Here is a 13330-nt window from a genome sequence, read left to right on the forward strand (position 1 = left end):
TTTCAGAGTATGTGTGTCTGTCTGTGTGTCTGTCTGCAAGTCCATTTGTTCAAGAACTCCTCCTAAATTGTAAGAGCTAGAGCCAACAAATTTGGTATCCAGCTTCTTCAAACTTAAAGCAAGGTCCAGGTTGGGTTGTGCCAGGAGAACTGGTTGCCCCCCAAAAAGGACTGTTTTCCAGAACATGCAAAGGGAGGGACTGCTGTTCTGAGGGATGCAATATGAGAGTGGCCATTAGGGGCAGCGAGCCAGCACGGGAGAGCAATCCTGCAGGGTGTCCTCGGGGGGCAGCCACTCCACAAATGGCACTTACCATCTTGCTTGCCAGCACACTGAACCCTGGTCTACACTAGGGAGTTATTTCGAAATAACCCCATTTAGGTCGAATTTATAAGTGGAGCATCCACACAACCAAGCCTATTACTTCGAAACAATGGGCTGCTTAATTCAAAATCTGTTCTCCTGCTTTTCATCGGGAGTAATGCTAATTCCAAAATAGTTATTTCGAAGCCGCGGTAGTGTGGATGCTCCAGTGCTACTATTTGAAATAATTACTCCCCAGAGTAATTAGAACTAATTACTCCCCAGTGCTTCCCGGGGTTCTAAGTCTGAGGTAGCACATCCATATTAACGGAGCCTGCCTCAGACTAATTTTGAGGCTTTCCCATAGTGTAGACACGCTATTTTGATTTTGTTAAATTGGGAGTTACTAAGCCGAATTTAGTAATTTAGAAATAATTTCCTCGTGTAAACATGGCCGAAGTGAGTATCCCCCTTGACCCAAATCCTTATCCCCCTTCCGGAGTGGGAGAGAGAACAGCCCCGGGCCCCAGCCTTCTGCACACTCCCCCCACACTCCCAAGGCCCTGCCCTGAAGGACTCAGGCAATGCCGGGTAAGTCTTCTAGTAAATAAATAAAGGAAACATTAGAAATTTGGAAGGGCCAAACCCCACCAGTTCCCTCCTCCACAGAAATAAACTGATTGTATGGGATATGCCTGTAGTTTCCTTGTGTCAAGGAACAGACAGGAGTTGACTGCAGTGAACAGACTGGGGTTGGAATGCTGTGTCCGCACTAGCCGATAAAGGGCTAATGGCACAGCTGGGCAGCTAAGGGCCAGTTAACCAGCGAGGCCACACCTGAGGGGAATTAGGCAGCCTAAGTCGGGCCTTGTCTCTACTAACACCCACTGTCAATCCACTCTATATGACTGCAACTATATGAATTGCAGCATAGCCAATAATGCCTCACATGACCCAACATGGTCTGCCTCAGTCTAACCAAGACTTCACAGTCCTGGAATGGCTGTCTTACTACACTATGGTCTCCCAAGGGCACGCTGTTCCCACTTGGTACAGCAGAGGAACAACTCAGGAGCAATGTTCCCTCTAATCTTTTCTACCCACGTGCAGATTTTTTTCCATGCATGTGCGGAATAAATTTCCTCTGTCCACCAAGGCATGTGCACCACCAGCAGAAACAAAACCTAGCTGTGAGTGCTCTGCTAATCAGCTTGGCAGTATTTGGATCTCTCCTGATTGGCTGCTCGAGCGCTCCGCGAACAGGGAACACTGCTCAGGAGGACTTGGCCAAAATACCCTCGCAGATCTTAATACAGAATTCAGTCCAACCTCTTTCACAGCAGCAAGAATCACTGCAATTAGAGATGTCATCCCATACTGACCCTAAACCATCACTGGTGGCTAACTATTTGTCCAATGTGATTATTCTTCCCTGCTTCTCTTGAATCTCTGGGTCCTGCCGGTGCAACTATGTCTTGCTACACTGGTGAAGGTGCCCACAGAAACTGGAGTCCTCCTACATTCTCCCATGTGTGGTGAGCAGGCAGTGAACTCCACAATGCTACACACTTCCTCCATTCCCTTCTTCCTGAGCACAGACACGGAGAGTTTTCCATCAGCGATTAACCCGCGGTTCAGCTCGATAGGACTGATTTGATTGTAGCACAACATCTGAAACGTAAAGATTAGCAGGGCAAGCTCTTTAATGCTCTAGGCATCGGTGCAGCTACTTAAAATCAGATTTCGCTTCTCTTCCCCTTGGTGCTTGATTAAAGGTTTTTCAAGCTTTCCTTTCCCATTGGCAGAGGCTTAAGTATGGTGGCACAGGGAAATATAGGAGCACTGAAATGACAAGGGCTCGCATCTCAGGTGTCTTCAGGACAGTAGAGTCTGTATGGACAACATTCTGTGTGCGCTAATGCAACGGTCAGGTAGTGCTGATTAGCATGGAGTGGTGCAATGGAATTAGCAGCGCATTTCAGGAACAGGAAACATTCAGCAAAGACACACACTCAGTACAGAAATAGACTCAAAGGATCAGCTTAAGTGCATGCTGATTTATTCAGATTTTGTGTGGTGGCAAAATCGGTGACAATAAAATATCTGATTAAAGCAACACGACCATAAATCCAAGCCCCGCAAGGCAACATCTAATAACTGACTTGTACAGCCAACAAACCTGTGCAGTAAATCCATCCATCAACAGGGCTTTCAACACAAGCAAGCCCATCAAAACAAATTCCCTTAGGAAGGAATTCTGACCTGATGAAGGAAGCGAATGTGCCAGGAACCAATGGATGTATGTTGCAAAGAAAGGACACTCTTGCTTAATAAGGGAACTTGAAACTGACTCCTACTCCTGCCTGAGTAATGTGCAAAGAAAAAGGGTGTGGGCTATTAGCTAATGTATAGAATTAGAGCAAATGATTCCTGAGTGAGATGGCTTTGAAAAGGGTTATACAGAGCCAGTCTGGAAGGCAGAGGAGGAGCAGCTAGCTAGTACATGGAATAATGTGCCCTGTTTTAGCACCTTTTGTTTTCATAAAAGAGGTATCAAGATGATAAAGACTGAGAGAGGCGACAGAACAGGACCCGAGAGGAATGGCTAAAGGAAGCATGTTAATGGGATAAAGTAAATTCATGTGTTCTGATAAGGTGGTACCTTCCATCCGAGGATCTCAAAATATCACTTGGACAAATTCGTCCCTGGTAAAAACAATGAGCAGTCCCATGGCAGATTAAAGGCTAACAAATTTATTAGGGCATAAGTCTGTTATTCTTTAAAGGCATGTCTACACTCAGAAATTATTTCAAACTAACTACATTTGAAATAACAACTCCCGAAATAACTATTTCAAAATAAGCTTTTTACCCGAGGAAAGCAGGAGTACAGATTTTGAAATAAGCAGCCCATTATTTCGAAATAACGGGCTTGGTAGTGTGGATGCTCTGCTTGTTATTTCGAAATAAGGGGGTTTACTTCAAAATAGCTCCCTAGAATGGACCAAGGCGAAGGTGCCACAGGACTCCTTGTTGGTTTTGATGGATCAGACTAGCACGGCTACCTCTCTGAAACTTGTCTTCCTCTCTGGTGGCACTCTAGCAAGGTAAATGGAGAGATAATGAGGAAGAATGTAGCCCACCATTCCCCATTTTATGGAGGGAAACACTGATTCTCAAAGTGGCCAGTCTAAATTAAGGGTGTGTCTAGACTACAGGGTTTTGTTGACAGAAGTGGACTTTTGTCGACAAAACTATACCTGCGTCTACACTGCCGCCGAGTTCTGTCGACATAACGTCGACAGAACTCGGCAGTTTTGTCAATGGTGGTAAACCTCATTCTACAAAGAATAACGCCTTTTGTCAACAGAGTTCTGTTGACGGAAGGCGTTATTGCATCTACACTGTCCTTTGTGTCTACACTCTCATGTCGACAAAGCGGCTTGTTTTGTCGACAGAACTAGATGCAGTCTAGACACTCTTTGTCGACAAAGCCTGTAGTCTAGACGTACCCTAAGCGTCCACTGATCTAGGCCACATCAATGTTTAGACTCCCAGTCTGTGATACCTAAGGCCTGATTATCAGAGGGGCTGAGTACCTCCACTGCCAAGTGGCATCAATGGGAGCTCACCCTCTCTAAGCATCAGGCCTTATGAGACTCTCAAGATTGGTACCCAAACCTAGGGGATGATTTTGCAATTGTAGGCTTAAGTGATCAACCTCACTGCACCCTGAAAGGCAGTAGCACCCCAGCAACTGGGATCCAGGTCTCTCTATGCCCTCGTCTGAGCTCTAAGCACAGGGACCAGGCTGCCTCCCCTAGCAATGTGGGATTCTCTCCACAAAAAAGGAGCCACGGGCATCGGCCATGCACAATGTCAAAACTGAGTTAATCTTGAAAATGAGGATGAATTTCCAGGCAGTCAAGGACAATCTGAGAGCAGAAGCAGAGACCAGAAGGCAGAAGCACATGGACAGGAATAATGGAATGCGGAACTCTGGAGACTGAATGAAGTGACATGAGAGATGCCTTCCAAACCCTAGCTTAACACATACACATTTCTGAAGAATCGTTCTGCAACAATATCTACAGCGGCATGCAGTGCTGTTGCTTTGTGATTGCTGATGCTCCCGTGCTCAGAGTCTAATTGATGGCCATACGTCGGGGCAGGAAAAAAATTTCCCCCAGTGTCACATTGGTTTTATCTCCTTCCTCCTTCTATATCTGGTTGTAGGTCACTTGCAAGCATGATCTAGGCATCTCTCATTGAATCATTTCCCTGCCATTGTGGGAGTCTGTGGCACATGATGTAGGTAGCAATATTTGGTTGTTATTTCAATGGTCTGGTTTAGTGTACAGGGGCTAGCTGAGGTTGGTAGCCTATGTTATAAAGGAGGTCGGCTGAGATGATCCAGTGGTCCCTTCTGGCCTTAAACTCTATGGCTACGTCTAGACTGCAAGCCTCTTTCGAAAGAGGCTTTTTCGAAAGATACTTTCAAAAAAGAGCGTCTCGACTACAACCAGTACTTTCGAAAAAGCAAGCTGCTTTTTCGAAAGAGAGCACCCAGGCAGTCTGGATGCTCTCTTTCAAAAAAGCACAGTTTGTATTACATAGCGCCTTTTTTCGAAAGAGCACTTTCAAAAAAAGGAGTTTTTCCTCGGAAAACAAGGTTTTCCGCAGTTGAAAAAAACTGCCGCGTTCTTTCAATTTACTTTCAAAAGAATGCGGCAGCAGTCTAGACACAGGTAAAGATTTTTTTATAAAAAGGCCACTTTTTCAAAAAATCCCTGTAGTCTAGACATACCCTGAGACATTATGTTCCTAGAGCTACTGTCAACTTCTTGGGCCACATTCATCCATGAAGTAACTCTACTGAAGTCAACACCCTGGTTCTGGACCTCTGTCTATAATAGGTATAATCCATGCATCTTCTGGGTGTGGTTCACTGTCCCAGCTAATGGTATTGAGACCACTTACAGAGAGAATAATGAGCCTGCCTCTACAGCCTTAGCACATATGGTAGAGGCTCATGAAGCTCATGAGCAAGGCTCCGGTGTTCAATTCCACCTGTTGGCATAGCATAGACATTTCACTCTAACAGGTTGAGTGCTCTTCTTGTGCTCTGAACACGGTGCCTGTATATTAAGCGCTCCAATACCACCAGAATGGAATGTTACATCTCACTGTGTGATATTGGAACACGGTCCTATTGAAAAGGGTGTAGACTGGTTACACCAAATTTTCACTTTGATGGGGTAAAGTACAATTTCATCTCAGGAGCTCTGTATTTAATCCGCCTCAAAATACTATTTCCATCTTTCATGCCATGTTGCCCCACAGATCTCACATGACTTCATAGACAACATGGGTCAAGAGCTCTATCACTCATTTCAGGTCAGCTGGCCACTTCCTGAACAAAGCTTCTGAAAGCATTTCACAGAAAAAAAGGAAGACAGTGAAAAAGAAAAAAACCTCCCTCTGGTTTAATTTTGAAAACACAGGGGGGTAATGGAGGAAAACTCACTCTACCTCCTCCCCCCCAAAAAATCAGCAAATAATCTCTCATTTTCTCCAACAGAGGTAACCAATTTAAATTTTCATAAAGGAGGCAGTGATGTGTGTCTTTGGGAGATGAAATCACCAATCAAGCAGTCCCCTGGTTTTAAATATTATCTTTTTTTTATTATTTTCTGAGGGCTTCCTGGAGCAACATAAAAGATTATCTCAGAGTAATCAAACTAATATAAAACCCTTGCTCATAGATTATCTGTAAGTAATTTGCAAGACCAAGATACAGCGATAAACAGTCTGTCTGGAGGGTCCTAATTTGTTGCTAATTCTCTTTTATAAAATTCCAAGTATATTTCATACCTGAGTGCCTATTCAGATTTTACTGAAGGTAACCCGAAATGGCTCCGCTGTGTAAATGTAGCCAGAGACTAACAAAAATATATCAATACAAGTGTCATGAGCTTTCGTGGGCACAGCCCACTTCTTTGGATAACAAATATGGAGCAAGGGGCCCAGAGTTTGAAATATAAAGCAGAAAAAGAGGGGAAAGGGGGAATAAAAAGAAAGGGAAAAAAGGAAAAAAAACCCTGTTAATTAAAGCCCATTAAACATGATAGCCACATGGCTTTCTTGCCTCTCTCTGGCTTCACTTTTTGTGTGTTCTCTCACCAAAAAAACCAACAATAAAAAACTCCCACATACCCCTGGCTACAATAGCCTGTGGAACCCCTGCAATGGGGTCGCTCGTTACTGGGCAGTCTCTATTAGATCTTGTTTGGGGCTCAGCCCCTTACCCATGCCTTTCACCTATCTTAAACAAAGGGTGTGTCCCCACTTCAGTTTGGCAAAGGCAAGCTCAGCCCATAACAAGTTTTCACTCCCTCCAGAACAGCAAGGACTTTTGTTCAAAGGACACATAAGGAGAGACTGGTGGCTTCAGTCTTGCGCCACATGACTGCTTCTCTGCAACATGAGACCACCGTGCAATCTTGAATACACTGGTGCTGTTAGCAAACCAGGTGTGGAGGAAGCTTCAGGCCTGAAAACAGAATTATCGCAAGACAATTCAGGGGTGCACTATGTCTGGGACACCCCCTACTGGAGAAGCAGAAGATCCTAGAGAGCAGAATTATGATGGCTTTGCCACAGCAGTGCAGTGCTCAAGGACCAGGAGAGTAAGAGGAGCTGAAGGGTAAAAAGCAGTCTAATGGGGCCTAGAATCCAAGCTACTCACCTGCAACTCCTGTCTCCGGTGTCGCCTGTTCTATCTCCACCCACCTGCCCAACACCCCCTGCAAACATGGCTCACCAGGCAAGCCGGGTGCACAGGGAGCAGAGGGGTTCTAAAATGTGGTCTCCCCAATGCACAAAAGCAAGGCTTTCTAAAGAGAGAGCTCTGGCGGGCTTGGGAGCTGATGCATCCTGCTGTCAGATAGCACACAGCACTTTGTCTGCAGACATGTTGTGCTAGTTCCATATAATGCAGTCCGATCAATAGAGACTGTTTGCTACAAATCACCGGGCTAGCTGCCAAACCTTTTACTTTTGGTTTGTTGGGGTTTTTTTTAAGACTCACATTGCTATGTGTTTACTTTAGCTTTTGCCTACAAGAAGGTGCCTTCAAAGGGACCATTCAGACCCACCCCCTCCCCCCTTGCAAGTGGGCAAAAACCCTGCTCTCTTGGCTCACCCCTGGAGATCAAGCAAGAGAGGTTTGAGCACCCAAGAAGCCCAGGAAAAGTCTTTGATTCATTTGTGGATTTTCTGCGGCTAATTAATTAGCCATTCCTATACCCAGCAACAGGTGGGCACGGGCTTGTCAGAGGAAGAGGAATTTCATAGCTTCCCCACTTCTGCCTTCATAGAAGGCAAATTCGTTTGCACACTAAAAACAAAAATAACCCTGAACACATCTGCATTTCTAAGAAAAAAAATGCATTTGATTTTAGCCTTGCCCAGGAAGAGAATTCTGCCTCTTTACCACCAGCAGCATCTACCCCCCATGAAGAAAATAAAGGTACGATTCCTGCAAAACATTTGCACCCATGAGTAACTGGATTGCTTAGGTGAGTAAAGTTACTCAGCTGAGTAAGCCTCTGCACCAGTGGCCCCAAAACATGCTTCCTCCTTTCCATCTGACTGCAGTTTATCCATTGCATAGGTAGCATCTTCAGACATGGGCGGGGAAGTAAGCAGGGAGACAGTAAACACACAATCCATGGCCCTGGTCAGACACATGCTCAGTTAATTGGCTTGGATATGAAATCTATGCACTGCCTGTTATGCAGCTAGAGAGCCCTGCCACTCAGACAGCCTGGCTTCACCCAGGAGAAGAATCAGACCAGAGTCTCTGTTTTCCAAGCTGATGTTCAAACCCAGGCAATGCCGGAAGGGGAGAAATGGTTGATTGCACAGCGTCAGGAAAAATCTCTGAATTGGGAAGGAAATGTTTTTATAGGGGGGAGGGGAAATTAAATCGCCTTTCATATTATCTCTGTCGCTGGAGGTTTTGAAGACTTACTTCTTGCATTTCCAGCTCTCCCCCTCCTCCTTCTCTCTCTCTCTCTCTTTTTTTAAGTGCAGGAAAAGAACCAATTCTTTAGTGGTATTTAACTTAAAAAAAGTGAGAAGTGGGCCTAAGTGGAGTATCTCTGAGCCGCTAGCGCCACCTCTCTCTCACTCTGTGTCATCGGAAATAGTTTTAGAGCCAGCCAAACAGACACCAAGCACAGCCAGGGCCAAACCCATCCGAAGTGTAAATCCACTGAAGGCAGCACGAAGGGGGATTGTGACCCACGGTCCTTTGCAGCAAGAAAGGGGGAAAATGGATCTACCAACCTCGTCCCCTCCTCCCCTGCCAAACATATACATATTTATCTGGAGCTGTGCAGTATTAAATGCGGGAGCCTGTAATCATCCTTCCCGAGTTAACCCCTGGTCATGGTAAATCCCCGGTGTGGTTTGCTAAAGTGGGTTAGAAATTGAAGATTTGGCTGGGTTCTTAGCTCGGTTCAAAAAACAAACCGTCTCTTCCCGAGGGGGCTTACGGAGGGAGGCAGGGAAAAGCAGGCAGGCGCCTTGCAGTTCCTCCCAAGCTTAGGTGACATGTTCCCAGCTGCGTGTCCCTCTTGAGACCAAAGGCAGGGAGTGACAAAGCAGGTGGCTTTTTTCTTTGGGGGGGGGGATGCTGGGGGCTCCGCGCAGATGCCTTTAGCTCGCTCACAGCGGGCTGGGACCCATCTCTCCCCCTCCAATCTGAAGCGTCTGGAGAACGCAAAGCCCTGAGGACTCATTTACGGCCCCTGCCTCAGTTTCCCCATCTTTCGAACTCGAGAGGGGGAGTCTTTATCTGTGGGGGTGCTGAGGGGGCTTCGCTCCCGCCCGGGCAACCCCTTAACCACGGGCCGCCACGAAGAGAGATCCAGAAGCATCAGCTTGTAGCCTTCCCGGGTACCTAGCCCCGGGGGAAGAGCGCAGCCCGCTCCAGCCCCGCCGGGGGCTTTCTGGGGAAGGGAGGGGGGCTCGCAGGGGAGCTGGGATCCTGCAGAGGCTGCTCGATCCGAATTGCCCAGGGAGCGTCTCATCGCAGGTGAGGCCCCGCAGAAGTCCCCGCTGCTGGGGGTCCGCTCCGTGCAGGGAGCCCCTCCGCAGTGAAGTAAGTTTGGGAGGCCTCATGCGCACTCGGCGTGGAACAGCTGGGGGGGGGGGTTAAATCCCTGCTCCTTGAGGGGGCAGCGAAACGCGATCGCTGCCCGCGGCTTGGGTAGCTCCACCGGGGGACCCACCGCTCCGGATTCTGAAAGCGGTTCACTCTCCCCTCTCTCCCCCCGCCAAAGGATTATGGAAATCGCGCTCCGTCCTTCGCCTTCCCCCCTCCCCCAGCTAACCCGCCGCTGCGATTCGCAGCAGCACCCGGAGCCAAAGACTTACAGGGCTGGCACGGAACACGCTCCGCGCGGAGCTGGCCCGGAGAATCCGGATGGCAGCCGGAGTAAGCGCTACAGGACCCCGCTCCATGAATCCATGTCATATACATTGGACTGGGGGGGGGGGGAGGGAAGGGAGGAGGAGTTGTTGCCTTTCCATCCTCCAGGCTTCCTCCCACCCCCTCCAATCCCATCGGGATGAAGCTTCCAGGCTCATCTCTCAGCTGATCCGTTTTCTCTTTACCCCCCCCCCCCCCCGCAGCCCCACGCCGGTGGCCGCCTTTCCTAATAGCCCCTCATTGCTCTGCCCTCATTAAGGTCGCCAGGGTCCCCTCCCCAGCCGGCCGGGGGTCACGGCGAACGCTGCACCTGCCGCTTGAGATACAATAAATAATCAACAGGTAAAGGCGGAGGGAAGGAATGCGGGCGGGGGGGGGGGAGGTGAAGGGGGTTGCCGGGTACCGAGAGCTTCCAGCGGTCTCCCTATTGGCCCCACAACAGAAAACCGGTGGAAATCGCTCCGTTGCCCAGGCAGGATTTAGCCTGGATGAGCTTTGCGCTTCTCTTCCCCCCGCCGGCCACCCTTTCCATTGAGCTCTGTTCCTGGAGAATTTGAAACTCTCTAGGCTGCTCGGTTATACCCTCCTCCCCCCTGCCCTTGCCTGGATATTCCCATCCCTCGCTGCCATTCATCCACCCGCGTTATTGCGCACGAGCTGGGGGCAGTGGGGTGTATAGGCACTACAGGGGCCAGGCACTGAGTCGTGCGTTCGCCTCCCTGCGCGCCAGTCAATACAAAGTACCAGCTACCTCTCGGAGTTTATTTCAGACCCGGGCCATTGTTTATCCTGCTTGCGCCTCTTGGAAGCCGGGGCTTGGAGTGGAGCGGGTTGGACGTTGCTGGGGAAGTCCAGATTGATCCTCCGCCTTCCGTTTCCTAATTGCCATCGAAGTGCCATGGCTGAAATAGCTCTGTATGATCCATCCCCATCATAGCGTCTCCTGCACGGAATGCCACGCAGTGAAATAGATTTTAAAGGGGAAGGGGGCGGCGGAGGGAGGGGGCGAACCATTCTGCTGTGAATTGCCACACGGGGTGATTTAGAGCAAGGTGCCTAATAATTAAGCATCCTTGACGGAGTCTTCTTTTTTCACAGTGCTGGCTAATTCATGCTGGTTGTGAAAACACTGGAAGGGGAAGGGGGGTCTCTCTCCAGCCGCACTGGGGAATGGGGGAGCTTTGATCTGCCGCTATGCCTAGGACAATTTTCTCGAAGGTGGGATGTGTTGCTGGGGATGGGCAATACCTTGGAGACAGAGAGACAGGAGAGGGCTGCTCCTTTCACATAATTGCCCGCAGCGATAATGATCCACACAACCAAACAGCAAAAAAAAAAAAAAAAAGGGGGGGGGGGGTGGCTCACCAAACTCTAATGGAGAGCGAGATGGTGAGGAGGGAACACAACTCACTCGGGCGGTGCGTCAACACAACCGCGATTCCATCAGACACTTTTGTTTTGCAACCTCGCAGACTAAACACGGTCCGGGGCATGTCCGCTTGAAACCTGCGTCTCTGCACAACCCAGAGCTCCCTGCCACTTTGCGCTTTCCACCACGCTGGCTTTGCAGCACTGGGGAAAATCTTTGGATGGGGCGAGTTTTTCCTTTCTCTCTCCCCCCCCCCCCAGCTGTTTGCTTTCACATCCCCTCCCCAAAAAAGCATCCCTATGGAAGAGTTTACCATTTCCCCGGGAGCTGCGTGTACTTTTTTGTATATTTTCCACCGCACTTGTGTTACCCACAGGACCCGCGCCTGCAAAAACTAAAAAACTTCGAAGCGAAGGTAAGACGATTTGGTTTTCGATCTGAAGCGAAGGGAGAAAAAGGGGCGAGGAGAGAGAAAAGGGGTGGATAAGATCTCCGGGTCTGGTTCAGGAGGAAACCACAGGCATTTTCTCATTCTCGGGTCCAGCTTTTCATTTCCTTCCAATGATCAGAAGCCCCCGCGCAGCATCCAAAGAAGAACAAACCGACTAAGTGCCCGTCTCTTTCGCCCCCCCCCCGTACCCTAATAAACAAGAAATAATTTTACCTGATGGACTTTCTAGCTTATATCCTGCTCCCCCTTTCTGTCACATTCCAAGTGGAAACCATCAACAAATCCAGGGGCAGCCAAACCCACATTTGGCCCCATGTGCAGTCCTGAAGAGTGACACAGCGCGGTAGCTGACCCGCTCCTCCCACCCCCCAACTCGCTCCCTTATTAAAAATATTTAACTCTGGTGTCTTTAAAAAGAAACGACAAGAAAAATACCTTTGGCGTCTCTGCAGCAAGGCGGCTGGGAGTGAAAAGCGGGAACCAATAAATAAAAGCCTTGTGGAGGAATCCTTAGTAGAGCGGGGAAACCACAATTAAAATCCAACACCTGATTAGATCCAATGAGACAAGCGAGTCTTCTACCAAAAAAATAAAGGAAGGTTCAGCGGTAGCTTTCCCAGCAGCGAAGATCTTCCCCGGAAAGATGGTTTGGTTAAGATCCGCTAGGTCTGTCTACGGGTTTTTTTGTTTTGTTTTGTTTAGGGTTTTTTTTTTTTTGGCTTTCCCTCTGTTTAATTTCCACTCCGCTCGCTCTCCCGCTCTGTGCGTCTAGATCCAGTCTGTGTAGCCAGGGGCTGCATTAAGGATTACATCAGGCTTTTATAAGCTTTCCAGATCACACATTAGAGTGAGGGAGCGGGAGGCAGGGAGGGAGGGGAAAGAGGGAGGGATAAAACACACGCAGGCAGACACTCGCTCTCACATACACACACACCCCGCCGGCCTCGCTCGGGGAAGGCAAGGCTGCAGCAGCGAAGGGAGCGCTCCGAGCCGGGCCCCGCAGCCTCTCCGGAGAACTTTGCTGCGCCGGAGAGCCGGGAGAGGAAGGGGGGGACCAGGGGAAGGCTGGCTTGTGCTGTGGATGGCACATCCATCGCCCCAGCCAAGTGTCAGCCTGGGGAGGCCCCCCCAAGTGTCAGCCTGGGGAGACCCCCCAAGTGTCAGCCTGGGGAGGCCCCCCAAGTGTCAGCCTGGGGAGGCCCCCCCCAAGTGTCAGCCTGGGGAGGGCCCCCCCCCCCACACACACACACCGGGAGGATTGAGGAGCTCTGCAGCCGCGGCGGCGGAGCGGGCTCGGCTGGAGGACAGCGCCCAGGAGGAGAGGGGGAAGCCCGCGGCGGGCTCGCTTTGGAGAGGCTATTCCCCGCCCGGGGAGCCCCACGGAGGAAGGGTTAAGGGGGGGCAGAAGCGCCGCAGGGATGGAGAGAAGCCGAGCGCCAGGGGTAAGGCGGGGAGGGGGGCTGGAGGAGCCGCCTGGGGGTCAGCCTGGCGCGCTCCCCTTCGCACCCGGCGCCCCCTCTCTCCTCCCCTGCCTCCAGCTCTGGGTCTTCCTCCCTGCGCCTCCCTCCGGACCCGGAGACAAGGATCGTGCCCGGGAAATGCCCCCGGGGCGGGTCGCCGAAGATCCAGCCCCTCTCGCCAGGGAGCAGGGTCCGGGCTGGGACCTTGCCCGCCGGGACCTCGCCCCGGCCCAGGGAGGCTGCAAGTT

General features: G+C 49.9%; 1 protein-coding gene across 2 annotated transcripts in view; it reads right to left on the reverse strand.

The window, feature by feature from the left end:
* The window catches only part of ADGRB1 (adhesion G protein-coupled receptor B1), a 423185-nt gene extending 410775 nt beyond the window's left edge, over positions 1-12410 (reverse strand). The window contains exon 1 of one of the 2 annotated variants that reach the window (XM_075920015.1): positions 12058-12410. The gene's annotated coding sequence lies outside the window, so the exon portion shown is untranslated. Of the gene's footprint in view, positions 1-9747; positions 9871-12057 lie in introns of those variants that run through there. The other variant, XM_075920016.1, reaches the window with a different exon arrangement.
* Between the last annotated feature and the right edge of the window lie 920 nt (positions 12411-13330).

This window comes from Pelodiscus sinensis, chromosome 2 (genome assembly GCF_049634645.1).
Source record: "Pelodiscus sinensis isolate JC-2024 chromosome 2, ASM4963464v1, whole genome shotgun sequence".
In the NCBI taxonomy this organism is placed as follows: Eukaryota; Metazoa; Chordata; order Testudines; family Trionychidae; genus Pelodiscus; species Pelodiscus sinensis.